Here is a 13,354-nt window from a genome sequence, read left to right as displayed (position 1 = left end):
TTGTTGTTGTTGTTACCCCAAATGATGGGTTCCTAGAGCCTACTCTGAGCCAGGTCTGGCAATGAGCTGTGGGGCACAAACATGAGCCAAGCCCCTTGGTACCTGCCCTCTGAGAACTCACAGGCTAGTGGAGGATTCCAACAGGTAGGGTGATACGCTCAGAGGTAGGATAAAAAGGGAAGTAGAGGGATGCACAGAGGAGGAGCCCGAACCACTTAGGGGCACAGGGCAGGCTGCTAGGAGGAAGGGATGCTCAGCTGAGATGTGGAGGAGGGGAAGGAGTCAGCCAGGCTAGCGGGTGGCAAAGGAAGAGTGTTCTGGGATGCAGGTAAGTCGAAGTGTGAAGACTTGGAAGTTCAGTGTGTTGGGGTTGCAGCGGGCCAGGCAGGAGAGGTGAATGGGAGACACACCCCCAAGGACCTTGCTCACCAGAGTTCCTCTTAATTTCCCCCAACTCTGGTCTCAAGGCCCAGAGGTTTGACCTCTCAGTCAAAGAAGCCAGAACAGGGGGTCTGGGTTCTTAACCCAGACTAGAGAAGGCAGGACATAGAAGAGGAACAGCTGCCTCCATCCCCTAATCTAGCAGGCACTTCTCAGTCCCTTGGTCAAGGTCCTCTAGGAAGAGACAGAGAAGGTCAAGGCCCTTGGGGGCTTCTCTGGGGCTCCCTTCCCTCCTTGCAGCTCCCAGTACCACCACTGCAGACCTAGGAGGGTAGAAGTGGTTGGAGAAGCTGTGTGTCCTTCCTGCCTTCCCAGCCTGGGCAAGGTGGGGAATAAGTGGACAGCCTCCTCTTCATCCTTGAAACCCCAAGAGACTGGGGGGGGGGTTCTCTGAATCTGCCATTCTGAAGACACCCAGGTACTAGGGTGAGGGACTCTCTGAGCCTCTGCAGCTGGGATGTCCAGGGGCAGGATGGGGGTTCCTCTGGGACCATCATTCCCAAACACCCAGGGATGGGTAAAGCGAATGCAAGAGAACGATAGATTCTGGGCCGTGTCCTGCAAGGTGATCCTGAGGGGAGAGGCGGCCACCCTGGGATTTAGGGGTAGGAGCGCTCTGGTGCTACCTCTCCTGCGGATGGGGGTAAGGGAAGGTCCTTGGTGCTGCTGCAAACCAGGCTCTTGGAGCCCAGCGATGTCCAGTGACCACACAGGACCCCACTCCAAGGACAGGACAACTTTATTGATCCCCAGCTGGGCGGCGCTTGCCCCTCCATATCAGCACCTCCCTGTGGGGGTCACTGCCTCCAAGGCACGGCCTTTCGATTCCCACAGCCTGCCCATCTCTGGCATCGACCCCTCCCGGGGATGTGTTGGGGAGGAGCTGTCTCAGGGGGGCCCGGGGCTCGGGCTGAGGCATGTCACCTCAGCTGAGATAGAAGAGCTGGATGAGGATGTTGGCCAGGAAGAGGAGGACACCGCCACCCCCCAGGCTGCTGAGTGCTGGGGTCGCACTCTTGGGTTTCCTGGTAGTGGCGGTGGTGGTAGCGTTTCCCAGGACTCCAGTTTCTATCTGCAAGAGAAGTGGCGCAAGCTCAGGGGCTTTCGAAGCTCACACTTAGAGACCTAGTTCCCTACCCTGATACAGTGGTTCTCCGTTCTCTGTCTCCTGTGACCGTGACTTCTGCCACAAGGTCCTATGGGGACAGGACCTTCCTGCCTTGACACAGGCAGGGTCAAAGGCGGTCCCTCCTCTGCCTCCCATGGAACCTTCCTTTCACCTCCACCAAGCCACCAGGTCCTCCAGCACATGGGAAATAGGAACCTGTGGTCTCAGTCCTTGACCTGACTAGCGGGGCTAGGGGCTTAGCCTCTCTGAGCCTGCTTCCTCGTCTCTGGATGAGCCCATCACAGTCTTGAGGTCGTGTGAGATGGGGCTGGGGAGAAGGCACTGGCAGGAGAAGGAGGTGGGAAGGGTGTGACCTCTTGCCCAAGGAAATCACCAGCTGGTGAGCAAACTGTTCTCAACGCTTGACCGGGCTACAAGTAAAGCTGCTCCTGATGGAGATGAAGCTGTTTTTGATGGCGATCAAGCTGTTCCTGATGCTTGATCAAGCTGTTCTTGATCTAGAACTTGATGGCCCTGGTCTAGGCGGACTAGCGCCCTTAGGGCACATGGGACGCTGCCAAAGCTGCCTCCTGGAATAGCATTTGAACTGGAGACTCCAGCTGTTTCTGGAGTGTGAGATTTCTATCTTCCTTGCATTCCTGAACACACAGGCTTTTCTCCCTGGGGTAGTGTCCCCCCCCCCCCCCGCTATCTCCAGGACCAGCTCTGGCTCCACTTGAACCCATCCTGGCCCCTTCCCAACAAGGCCACTTCCCCACCTTCTCTGCAGATTGATGCCATCCTCACTCCAAGCTGTCCCCAAGCCTGGTCATTCCTATTCCAGCACACCCCCTGTATGCCTCACTGTGCCTGGCACCCTGCGAACACCCCCCTCCCCCCAGCCTCAAGCAGTCTGCCCCCAGCCAGGGGGCTGGAATGCGGGCACCAGGCCCTCTGCTCCCCTGGAAGAAGGCTGAGTGCCCAGGAGATGCATTTCCTCCCTCCCCTGCCAGGCAGGTCTGGGGAGTCCTGGGTGGTGGTGTCAGGCGGCTCCGAGGGGCTGTTCTTACCTGAGTCATAACCAGGAGACTGATGGTGAGGAGGAGGAAGAGGAAGCCCTTCATCTTTGGAGAATCTTAGTGGCTGTCTCAGTGGCAGCTTTTAGAGATGAGCGCAGGCTTGTCTGCAGGCCTCTTGGCTTGGTTGCTTTTGAACCAGGAGGCAGGAGAGGAGGGGTAGAAGCAGGAAGAAGGAGGGGCTATGCGTGTGGGGTGGGGTGCTTCTACCTTTCTCCAGACCTCATGATTGAGGACACCAGGCCCTAGGTGCTAAGGCCCTCCGTAGACGGTCGGTTCCGGATAGGGACCGAGGCAAGTGTTGTCGGCGTGGGCAGTGGGCAAACCAAGGGAGCCACTGTGGGGCGGTAAGCAGGGCTCTGGGCCTGGAGTCCTGCAGACTTGGTCTAATCACCTAGCAACCCCGAGACCTGGGCTAGCCCCTGCGCCTCTCTGAGGCTTTAACACTAGAGCTGTCCGGGGATTAAATGCAATATAATTAAGATGGCAGCAGGGGATAGGAGCTGAAGAAGAGGCTGAGGTAGGCTGAGGTTTCAAGGTAAGATAGCTGGCTCCACAGGCTCCGAATGAACGTTTGGGGAACATGAAAGCTTAGGGTTCATAGATTTCTGTGAAATCAAAGGATCACAGCTTTAGGAATCCGGAGACCTAACTTCTGGTGAGCCCATTCCCTCCAGGCCTCAGGTGTCGCCTTTCGAGTGAGAACACTGGAGTGGATGATTATTTTAAGGTCTAAAATTTTGTGATTTAGATACAGAAAATAGCAGATGGGTTGTTCGTGTTGCTGACCTTAACAAACAATTATTTGATCAGCAAAAACGGGTTTATTCGGGAATAGCAGAGAATTGCAATTCAGGACCAGCAACCTACCCGCAAACCCAGAGGCTAGCCCAACAAAGGAGAGAAACCTTATTTGATGGAGAAGGAGGAGGAAGTTGGGAGGAGTTGTTTTGAACAGAAGTCGAAAGGAGAGTAGGCGGCAAGTTCAGGATGGTGCTGATTTCTCATTGGCTGAGCTGCTGGGGTGGTCCGCCTCTTGTAGGAGTTGCAATGTACCGCTTTTCCTGTTGGGGTCTGTAACCGACACTTCTTTCTGTAATTGAGGTTGGGTGATTTGGCCTGAGAGCTCCCCCTGCTGGCCTCTCCGCTCCATTTTAGTGAGGTTTCCTTTTCTTTCCACATTTCCTCCTTTTTTTTTTTTTTTTTTAAGATTTTATTTATTTGATAGAGACAGCCAGCGAGAGAGGGAATACAAGCAGGGGGAGTGGGAGAGGAAGAAGCAGGCTCCCAGCGGAGGAGCCTGATGTGGGGCTCGATCCCATAATGCCGGGATCACGCCCTGAGCCGAAGGCAGACGCTTAATGACTGCGCCACCCAGGCGCCCCACATTTCCTCCTTTTGATCAAGAACTTTCTCCAAAAGCATCACTGATCAAGAGTCCGGTTTTCCTAATTCAGTGGCTTTTTGTCCCTCAGTGCCAGGAAGGGACTTCCCCTGGGTGTCATTTCCCAAATCAAGCAAATTGTACAGGTTGGAAATTCCCATTTGAGGAAGAGGGAGGGGAAGCAGGAGAAATCTCGGGCACTTTCCACCTATAGTTCATATTTATCAAGAACGTAGTATCGGAGATGATCTTGTTGGGTACATAATTTTGGAAAGGTCTGACAAGCAGGTTCCATGCCCAGCCCGAGCCCGACCTGGGGCTCCGTCTCACAACGCTGAGATCATGAACTGAGCCAAAATCAAGAGTCGGACACTTAACTGACTGAGCCACCCAGGCACCCCAGCATGGTTATTTTTTTAAATTCATTTTATTTATATTCAACTAATTAACATACAGTGTATTATTAGTTTCAGAGGTAGAGTTCAGTGATTCATCAGTTACAGAGAACACCCAGTGCTCATTACATCACATGCTCTCCTTAATGCCCATCACCCAGTTACCCCATCCTCCCCGCCCCGTCCCTCCAGCAACCCTCAGTTTGTTTCTTATAGTTGAGTCTTTTATAATTTGTCTCCCTCTCTGATTTCATCTTATTTTATTTTTCCCTCCCTTCCCCTATGATCCTCTGTTTTGTTTCTTAAATTTTGCATATGAATGAAATCATATGATAATTGGCTTTCCCTGATTGACTGATTTCACTTAGCATAATACCTTCTAGTTGCAGCCATGTCGTTGCAAATGGTAAGATTTCAATTTTTGGTGGCTGAGTAATATTCCATTGTATGTATATACCACATCTTCTTTATCCATTCATTTTGTCAATGGATATCTAGGCTTTCCATAGTTTGGCTGTTGTGAACATTGCTGCTATAAACATTGGGGTGCAGGTGCCCCTTTGGATCATTATGCTTGTATCTTTGGGGTAAACACCTACTAATGCAATTGCTGGGTTGTAGGGTAGCTCTATTTTTAAAATTTTGAGGAACCTCCATACTATTTTCCAGAGTGGCTGTACGAGTTTGCATTCCCATCAGCCATGTAAGAGGGTTCCCCTTTCTCCACATCCTCACCAACATCTGTCATTTCCTGACTTGTTAATTTTAGCCATTCTGACCAATGTGAGGTGGTATCTCATTGTGGTTTTGATTTGTATTTCCCTGATGCTGAGTGATGTTGGGCACTTCTTCACGTGTCTGTTGGCCATTTGGATGTCTTTGGAGAAGTGTCTGTTCATGTCTTCTGCCCATTTCTAGACTGAGTTATTTGTTTTTTGGGTGTTGAGTTTGAGAAGTTCTTTATAGGTTTTGGATACTAACCCTTTATCTGATAAGACATTTGCAAATATCTTCTCCCATTCTGTCAACTGTCTTTTGGTTTTGTTCACTGTTTCCTTTGCTGTGCAAAAGCTTTTTATCTTGATGAAGTCCCAATAGTTCATTTTTGCCTTTGTTTCCCTTACCTTTGGACACATGTCTAGCAAGAAGTTGCTGTGGCCGAGATCAAAGAGGTTGCTGCCTATGTTCTCCTCTAGGATTTTGATGGATTCCTGTCTCACATTTGGGTCTTTCATCCATTTTGAGTCCATTTTTGTGTATGGCCTAAGAAAAGTCCAGTTTCATTCTTCTGCATGTGGCTGTCCAATTTTCCCAACACCATTTGTTGAAGAGACTGTCTTTTTTCCACTGGATATTCTTTCCTGCTTTGTCGAAGATGAGTTGACCATAGAGTTGAGGGTCCATTTCTGCGTTCTCTATTCTGTTCCTTTGATCTGTGTGTCTGTTTTGTGCCAGTACCACCCAGCATGGTTATTTTTAATGGAGGCAATTACACCTTTACCATATTGAAGTACACCTTCTTTTATTAATTGTGGGTCAAAGGAGGCAGGGGCCAAGTGCACTGGACCTACTGTGACTATCTCAAAGGGTGAGAGTCTCTGTGTTCCCAAGGGGGTGGGTCTGAGATTTAGAAGGAGCAGTAGCAATGCTTCAGGCCAAAGTATTTGGAGGGTTTCTACAAATTTGCCAATTGAGTTTTAACAGTGCCATGTTCCACTAGCCCTGAGGATTGAGGATGGTCTGCACAATGAAAGTATTGCAAAACTGGCCAAACAGCGCAGACTTGTCAAAGCATCTGCCCAGTAAAATGGGTTCCCCAATCACTATGATGTTCAAGAGGGGTTCCCCAGATAGGGATAATCTTTTCTAACAGAATTTTAGCCACAGAAAAGGCAATGGCCTGTCTACAAGGGAAGACTTCAATTCAGTGAGAAAACACACAAACCATGACTAAACCGTATTTATATTGATGAGACGGGGCAAGCTGTATGAAGTCCATTTGTCAAAACTCAACGGGTCCATTCGGCCATTTTAAGTGGGAGCTGTGACAACAGATTTCCCTGGATTGTATTTTGGACAGGTGGGACACGTGAAGTAGGCCCTATGGATTCTGTCAATATCAGTTGAAGATTTTGCCCATCAGAAGGGTGGTACCTGGTCCAATAGGAACTAATGATCAGTGTCCCCACATTCAGCTATAGTGCCATTAGAAATAGAGCTAATTTGAAGAGTCAAAAGGACATTTAATTCACTTGTTTGGCTATTTCGATTGCTACTGTCAAATTCTAGAGTTATTTCCCCCTTTTGGGAGAAGGAAATTCTGGCATGATACTTCTCTCAAGAAATCTTGGCCTGATGGGGCGCCTGGGTGCCTCAGCCGGTTAAGTGTCTGATTCTTGATTTCCGCTCGGGTCCTGGTCTCAGGGTTGTGGGATCAAGCCCCACGTTGGGCAGCAAGAGATTGCTTGTCCCTGTACCTCTCTTCCTCCCCCCACTTCCACCCTTTCTCTCTCAAATAAATAAATAAATAAATAAATAAAATCTTCTAAAAAATAGAAATCTTGGCCTAATAAATGAATAGGGATAGAGGAACTTCAGAGAAAAAGGTGTGTACCTCTCAGAGCCTAAATGAAAGGGAACAGGCACAGAGACAGGGACATGTTGAGGTTTATTAGAGACCCCTCCGTGAGAGCTGTTTAGTTCTCCCTCCACGGGGGCTGTACCAATCTCCCTATCATTCCAGTTTTAGTGTGTGTGCTGCCAAAGTGAGCAGACTCTTGTAGCACTCCAAGGCAGGTGCTGTTTTATTACAGTGGGGCTGAGCACGGATAGTGTAGGGCCGGGACCTGTAAGGACAGAGATTCACTCTCATTCTAGAGAGTGGTTTCTCTGAGCTGATAAATAGGAAGGACTGGGAAGAGCCTCTGTAGTTCCTCAAAGCCCCGACTCTGGGAATTGGGAGGACATTGGAAAGGCTGGCTAGGGGGCTAAAAATGCCTGGGGCACTTGAGTTTGTAACCATCTTTTCTCCAATATCCTGGCCCTTTGAAGTAATAGCAGAAACTAGGACATATTTTATTTTTGTTTAGGGGCCTTGATTTGCCATAGTTGAAAATTAATTTTAGCAGCCTTTCTTGTGACTTGTTTAGGGTGCAAGTGAGCTGGTTTGCCAAATTAACTAAATCTGGAGTGGACATAGTTTCCTGTTCCATCCTGGTCCTTTTAACTGAAAGAGAAAGATCCCGGGTCAGCCCATGAATAAACAAAGTCTCCCCGAGAGGATCCACCAGCTAAAGGAAGACCAGCGTTTTCTTTGAAAACAATCTGAAATTGATTATAATTCTCACGAACAGGTTCATCAGATTTTTGTGTGCAGGCCTGAATTTTGTTCCAATTAACAGGCTTAGGGAAAGCTGCTGCAATTGCTCGGTGGGGGTTCTCAGCAAGTGTTCTAGCCATAAGTTAGGGGCTTGTTTTTTTTCTTTTTTTTTAAAGATTTTATTTATTTATTTGACAGAGATAGAAACAGCCAGTGAGAGAGGGAACACAAGCAGGGGGAGTGGGAGAGGAAGAAGCAGGCTCCCAGCAGAGGAGCCCGATGTGGGGCTCGATCCCAGAATGCCGGGATCACGCCCTGAGCCGAAGGCAGACGCCCAACGACTGAGCCACCCAGGCGCCCCAGGGGCTTGTTTTTTTAAATCCTGTTCATGATGTGCCCATCAGGCAAATTTTAGCCAAGATTTGGCCTGGTCCTCAGCAGCAAACTAACTGATATGAATCTGAGAAACCAGGTTGGTAAGTTTGAATAGCTATTAGTTCTTCAGCAAACCTATGAGGGTCCTCAGTCAGTTTCATAAGAAACTCTTTAAATATGGCTCACAATTGGGCCTTCTTCCAGGGAACAGAAGACATTTGGGGGTCATTTGAATCCTCAGAAGACTTAACTTTAAAGGGACTGTGTGTTTAGAAACAAAGGGAATGGGGGAGGGAAAAGAGAGGCCTCATAAGCCCTTTTCTCTTTAGTTGTTTATTTGCCTCAGTCCAGAAATTGTATTTTTCAGAAAGGCAATTTTAGATTCCTGATAACATTTGGAAGCTTCAAAACCTCAAAAGAAGGATCCCATGCCATTTTGGCAATTTTAGAGCCATGGCTGTTCAATTCGGTTTTGAGAAAAGTAAGTTTGGGGTGATTGAAAGTTCCCCATAGTGGTCATTTGTGTTCTAAATTACTTTGCTTAAGTGATCCACATAGTTAGAAATGCACATGAAAAGGGACTGCAATTTTTAAACATAAAACCAGCTGGGGTGCCAGAAAGGGGGGGATGTACTCTCAAAGCATTTTGATTACTGGGATCCCACTGCTTACAGGCTTTTCTAGAGGGGGGAGGGTATCCTAAACAGCATAGTTCCAATAGGAATAGCCCAGTTCCCCAAAGCAGTCAAGCCAAAAGCCAGACAAATACTCCCAGAAAGGAAAAATCCTTAAAACAGATCCTGAATAAAGCCTGGAAAGCACAAAACAAAATGAGAGTGGAGCTCAATGTCCAGCAGAGACTTACCTTCAAGGTCCAGTGTCAGTGAGAAAGCACTGAGCTCAGTGGTCCCAGTGGGTACTGGCACCTGTTTGCTCACCGGCCTTGGAGTCGTTAGGTGGTAGGGAGGGAATAGGGTCGCCTCTGGATCCCACTTCTGACACCAAGTGACGTTAGCCTTGGAAACAAAACTGTCAGTTATTTTACCAGCAAAAATGGGTTTATTTGGGCATGGTAGAGAATTACACTTTAGAACAAACAACCTACAGCAAATACCATAGGCTAGTCCAACAAACAAAGAAGAGAAACATTATTTTATGGTGAAGAAGGATAAAGTTGGGAGGAGTGTTTTGGAACAAAAGTCCAAAGAAGAAAAGCATGAGTTAAAGGTGATGACAGTTTCTCATTGGCTGAGTTGCTGGGGTTGTTGATTTCTTGTAGGAGATGCAATGTACATCTCTTCCTGTTGGAGCCTGTAATTGATGATTCTTTCCTCTGGACAATTCTTCTGTTGGGGTCTGTAACTGACAATTTTTCCTGTAATTGGCCTTGAGTGAGATGGCGTGAGAGCTCCACCTTCTGGCCTCCTGACCACATTTTAGTGAGGTTTCCCTTTATTAATTTTCACAATATCAATCTAGGATGGATGGGAGGAGGGCTAGTGGAGGGACAATCAGGTGACTACACTGTAGCAGAAAGGATCTGGAGTGGGGATGGCCATGAAGTCCCAGCGAGGGGTGGAAGATGAGATAAGTCACAAAGCTGCTTAGGTGGTGCTCTATTCTTTATATATTCTCTCACTTTATTCTCTTGGGGCTCTGCAATAGGTTTTCTAATTATCCCCATTTTCCTGATGAAGAAACTGAGGCTTAGATATTAAGGTAGTAAATGGTGGAGCCAGCCTCATTTGAATTTGAATACAGGTCTGTCTGAAGCCACAGACATGTGTGTAAACTCTAGGGCTTCCCTAGTAGTCAGTGATTCCCTGCCCCTCTCCCTCTTAGAGGACCCAGTGGTTGTCCCTGAAGCCCAGCTCTAGCCTCACCCACTCACCCTTCCTTAGTCTATTTTGTGCATTTGCTTGCCAGGTAGTAAAAGAAAACCTCTCTCATTTTCCTTCTGTGGTTTTAAGACTCCTGTTGCAAGCTTTAGAAAAACCTGAGTGGGCACTTAGGGGCATCCATCCCTGGCTAAAAAGAAAGAAAGAAAAAAGAACTGAGAGTGAAGACTGGTGAGAGAAAGCCAGGAAGTGAGGAGGGAGGGGGCAGGAGTCTTGAAGGGGTTGTTGGTTCAGGAGAGAAGCAGGAGGAGCCCTCAACTACCTATCACTGGGGTCCAAGCCCTGGGAGGGAGGGGAAGGGGGTTGCAGCATATACTACCATATGTTCCGCCCTGCACTGTTCATCCACACTGAGAGAGGGCTGTGATCCAATAGTACCCAGGGCACTCTAAGGTAAATCTTCCTCCATCCGTCCATCCATCCATCCATCCATCCATCCACCCATCTGCCCATCCATCCGTTTCAGGCAATTTATTGACACATACTGTGTATTAGGCAAGATGAATGAGTGAGGGTCTCTTCACTTGAGGAGTTCATAGTCTAAGAGGGAGACACATACTGTAATAATCACAAAATTGAATAAGAAATGCTGTACTGACAGCAGGACTATTAGAATGCAGAGTGTAATTCTTCTTGGGAGGTGTGGGCATATCCATGCAGGAAGGAACACCTAAGCTAGTCCTTGAATGATTAAGGGAGATTTTCCCAAGGGAAAAAGGCAAAGGTTGATGTTCTCACTGGAAGGAGAGGCCTGAACATAGGAGAAAGCATGATAGTTTCTGGAACACTGAGAAGGATGGAGGGCAGGACTCATACTCTGAAGGCCCTAAATGCCAGTTAAACTAGAGATGGTGGGGCATGAAAGAGGCATAAAGTGGCCTCGATGTAGGTGGGAAGAGGGGAAGATGGGAGAGATGACCAGGGTTTTATTCTGAAAGGAATGTATGGACTTTGAGGACTTCTCTTTCCTTTATTACTTACCTTTCCCTCCTCAGCTGTTGGGACCCAATAAACTCTTTAACCCCAAAGGGGTCATAATTGATAAGGGTCTTTCAAGAAATGACCTAAAAGCAGAAGACTCTGTCTATTCCCAAGAATAGAGACTTCCAGAATCATCTAATGCCAGGTCTGGGGTCTACTTCCTCATCTTACAGGTGGGAAAACGGGCCCAGAGACAGCCTTGCTCAGGACCTCCCTCCTCCCAGTCCAGGGTCTGTCCACTGTGGTCAAACAGTGAACATCCACCCTGGGATGGAATGAAGAAGCGGCCGAGTGGACCCCCCCCCCAAGAAGTCCAGAGGGAATCCTTGGAAGCCAGGCAGAGTGGCCTCCGATGTCCTCCCAACACTCAAGTCTCATGTGAGCCTAGAGACCTTGCCAAGATTTCCAGAACCATCTAAGCTGAGGGATAGTGAAACCTAGGAAAAATAACTATTAGGTGAGCTTAAACTCTTGTTTTGTTTTCATAACTTTATTTCTGGAAAACACCTTTTTGAAATCAATAATGCGACAATGTTATGAGATTTAATTTGCACAATAATCCTATGAGATAAGGGACGCCTGGGTGGCTCAGTTGGTTAAGCGTCTGCCTTCGGCTCAGGTTATCATCCTGGGGTCCTGGGATCAAGCCCTGCGTTGGGCTCCCTCCTGAACAGGGAGCCTGCCTGTCCCTCTCCCTCTGCCCTTCCCCACTGCTCATGCTCTCTCTCTTGTTCTCTCTCTCTCTCAAATAAATAAATAAATAAATAAATAAATAAATAAAATCTTTAAAAAAATAGTCCTATGAGGTGGGTTCTATTAGTATCTCTATTTTATAGATAGGGAAACTGAGGCTCAGTGAAGTGGCTTGAGCAGGAACAGCCAGCTGCAAGTGACAGATCCCAGCTTTATAGACTTGATAAGTTATGCTGGCCCATAATACATCCTCGATAAATGATGGCTATAGTTATTTGCCAAGTTTCTATGTGAAAATGTATACTTGTTTTATAAAAAGGCTCTGACTTCTCCCAATAAATGTTTTTTTTAAAAAACTAATAAACTGGCCTACCAGGGTAGAGGGCTCCCACCTCTCTCACATCAACTAGGTGTTTGTTGAATATTTGCTGCTCCAGGATCCTGGGTATGAGGGAGGTATGTGGTAAATTCTGATGCCCGGGTAAATGCCAATCCATGCTCCCCAGTCTTGCTGAGGAGGGAGGCAGTAGGCAGACCACAGCAGGGCTCATGAGGCCAGACCACCCCCCCCCTCACCTCCCATGCTGTTGGTCCTTGCTTACCCTCAAGAGCAGAATGAATATAAGCAAGGTGACGGTATAAAATTGCTGACCATGGCTCCAACCCCCTCAAAAACACCTGGCCCAGCGTAACCTAAAGATTTCTCAACTCATCTACCTCAAGCCACAGAGAAATTTCTGGGAGAAGCTCAGTGGCAAAAGAGCTCTCCCACCTCTCACTTCCAGTCACTTTCCACCTGAACCCCTCCCTTGGCGGTGGGCCTGTACCACCTACCCCTTGGCCTATCTTTGCCTGCCTGTTTCACCGAAGTGGGAGCTTCTAGAAAGAGCACAGATTCTGGAGGCAGACAGTTCTGGATTTGAATCCACTTTTACTGATTACCTGCATAGTCCCGAGCAAATCTCTTCACTTCTCTGAGCTTGTTTTTTCATCTGTGAACCTCATAATGTTGGCATCTGGCACTGGGAAGGCACTCATTAATTCATAGCTCTGTGTAAGGAATGCCCCAAGGAGCTGGCCCTCCCCTGAATGCAGTAGATTAGAAAGTCAAATGGAAAATATTACAGGTGCAGTCTGAGATATGCAAGAGAGTTTTGGTGGTTGAGCCCATCCATAAGGAAGTGGGTGCCTGAGAGTAGAAGTCACCGATTTTCAGACCATCACTGCTGAAAGGTTGGGAGATAATGCTAACAATAGTTAAAAACAGGAAATGTTTTTGAAAACTTACTCTGTATGGGTGTTGTGATAGGTACTGTGAATAATTATTTCATTTAATCCTCAATGTAACCCTGCAGGGTGGGTATTATCCCCATTTTACAGATGAAGAAACGAAGGTGAGTAACTTGCTCAAGGACACACAAGTCAGGCGCCAGGACTCCTGAGGCCAAAATCCATGCTCTTAATTAAACTGCCTCTAGTTCTAACCTAACGTCTTATTTTTTAGATGAGGCTGGGAGGGGAAATATCTCACTCAAAGTCAATGTCATCCAGAAGCAAAACGAGTCTCACCTGAACTTTTACACAAAGGAACTAGGATTTGAGCATGCCCGTAGGGCTCCATCTGGTCAAGAAGTGAGCAGAGAAATTCGGATTTAGGAAACATTTATTAAGTACTTGCATCATT

Source organism: Ursus maritimus, unplaced genomic scaffold (genome assembly GCF_017311325.1).
Source record: "Ursus maritimus isolate PB19 unplaced genomic scaffold, ASM1731132v1 scaffold_32, whole genome shotgun sequence".
In the NCBI taxonomy this organism is placed as follows: Eukaryota; Metazoa; Chordata; class Mammalia; order Carnivora; family Ursidae; genus Ursus; species Ursus maritimus.
The sequence above is the reverse complement of the archived record's forward strand: the minus strand, read 5'-3'. Positions refer to the sequence as shown.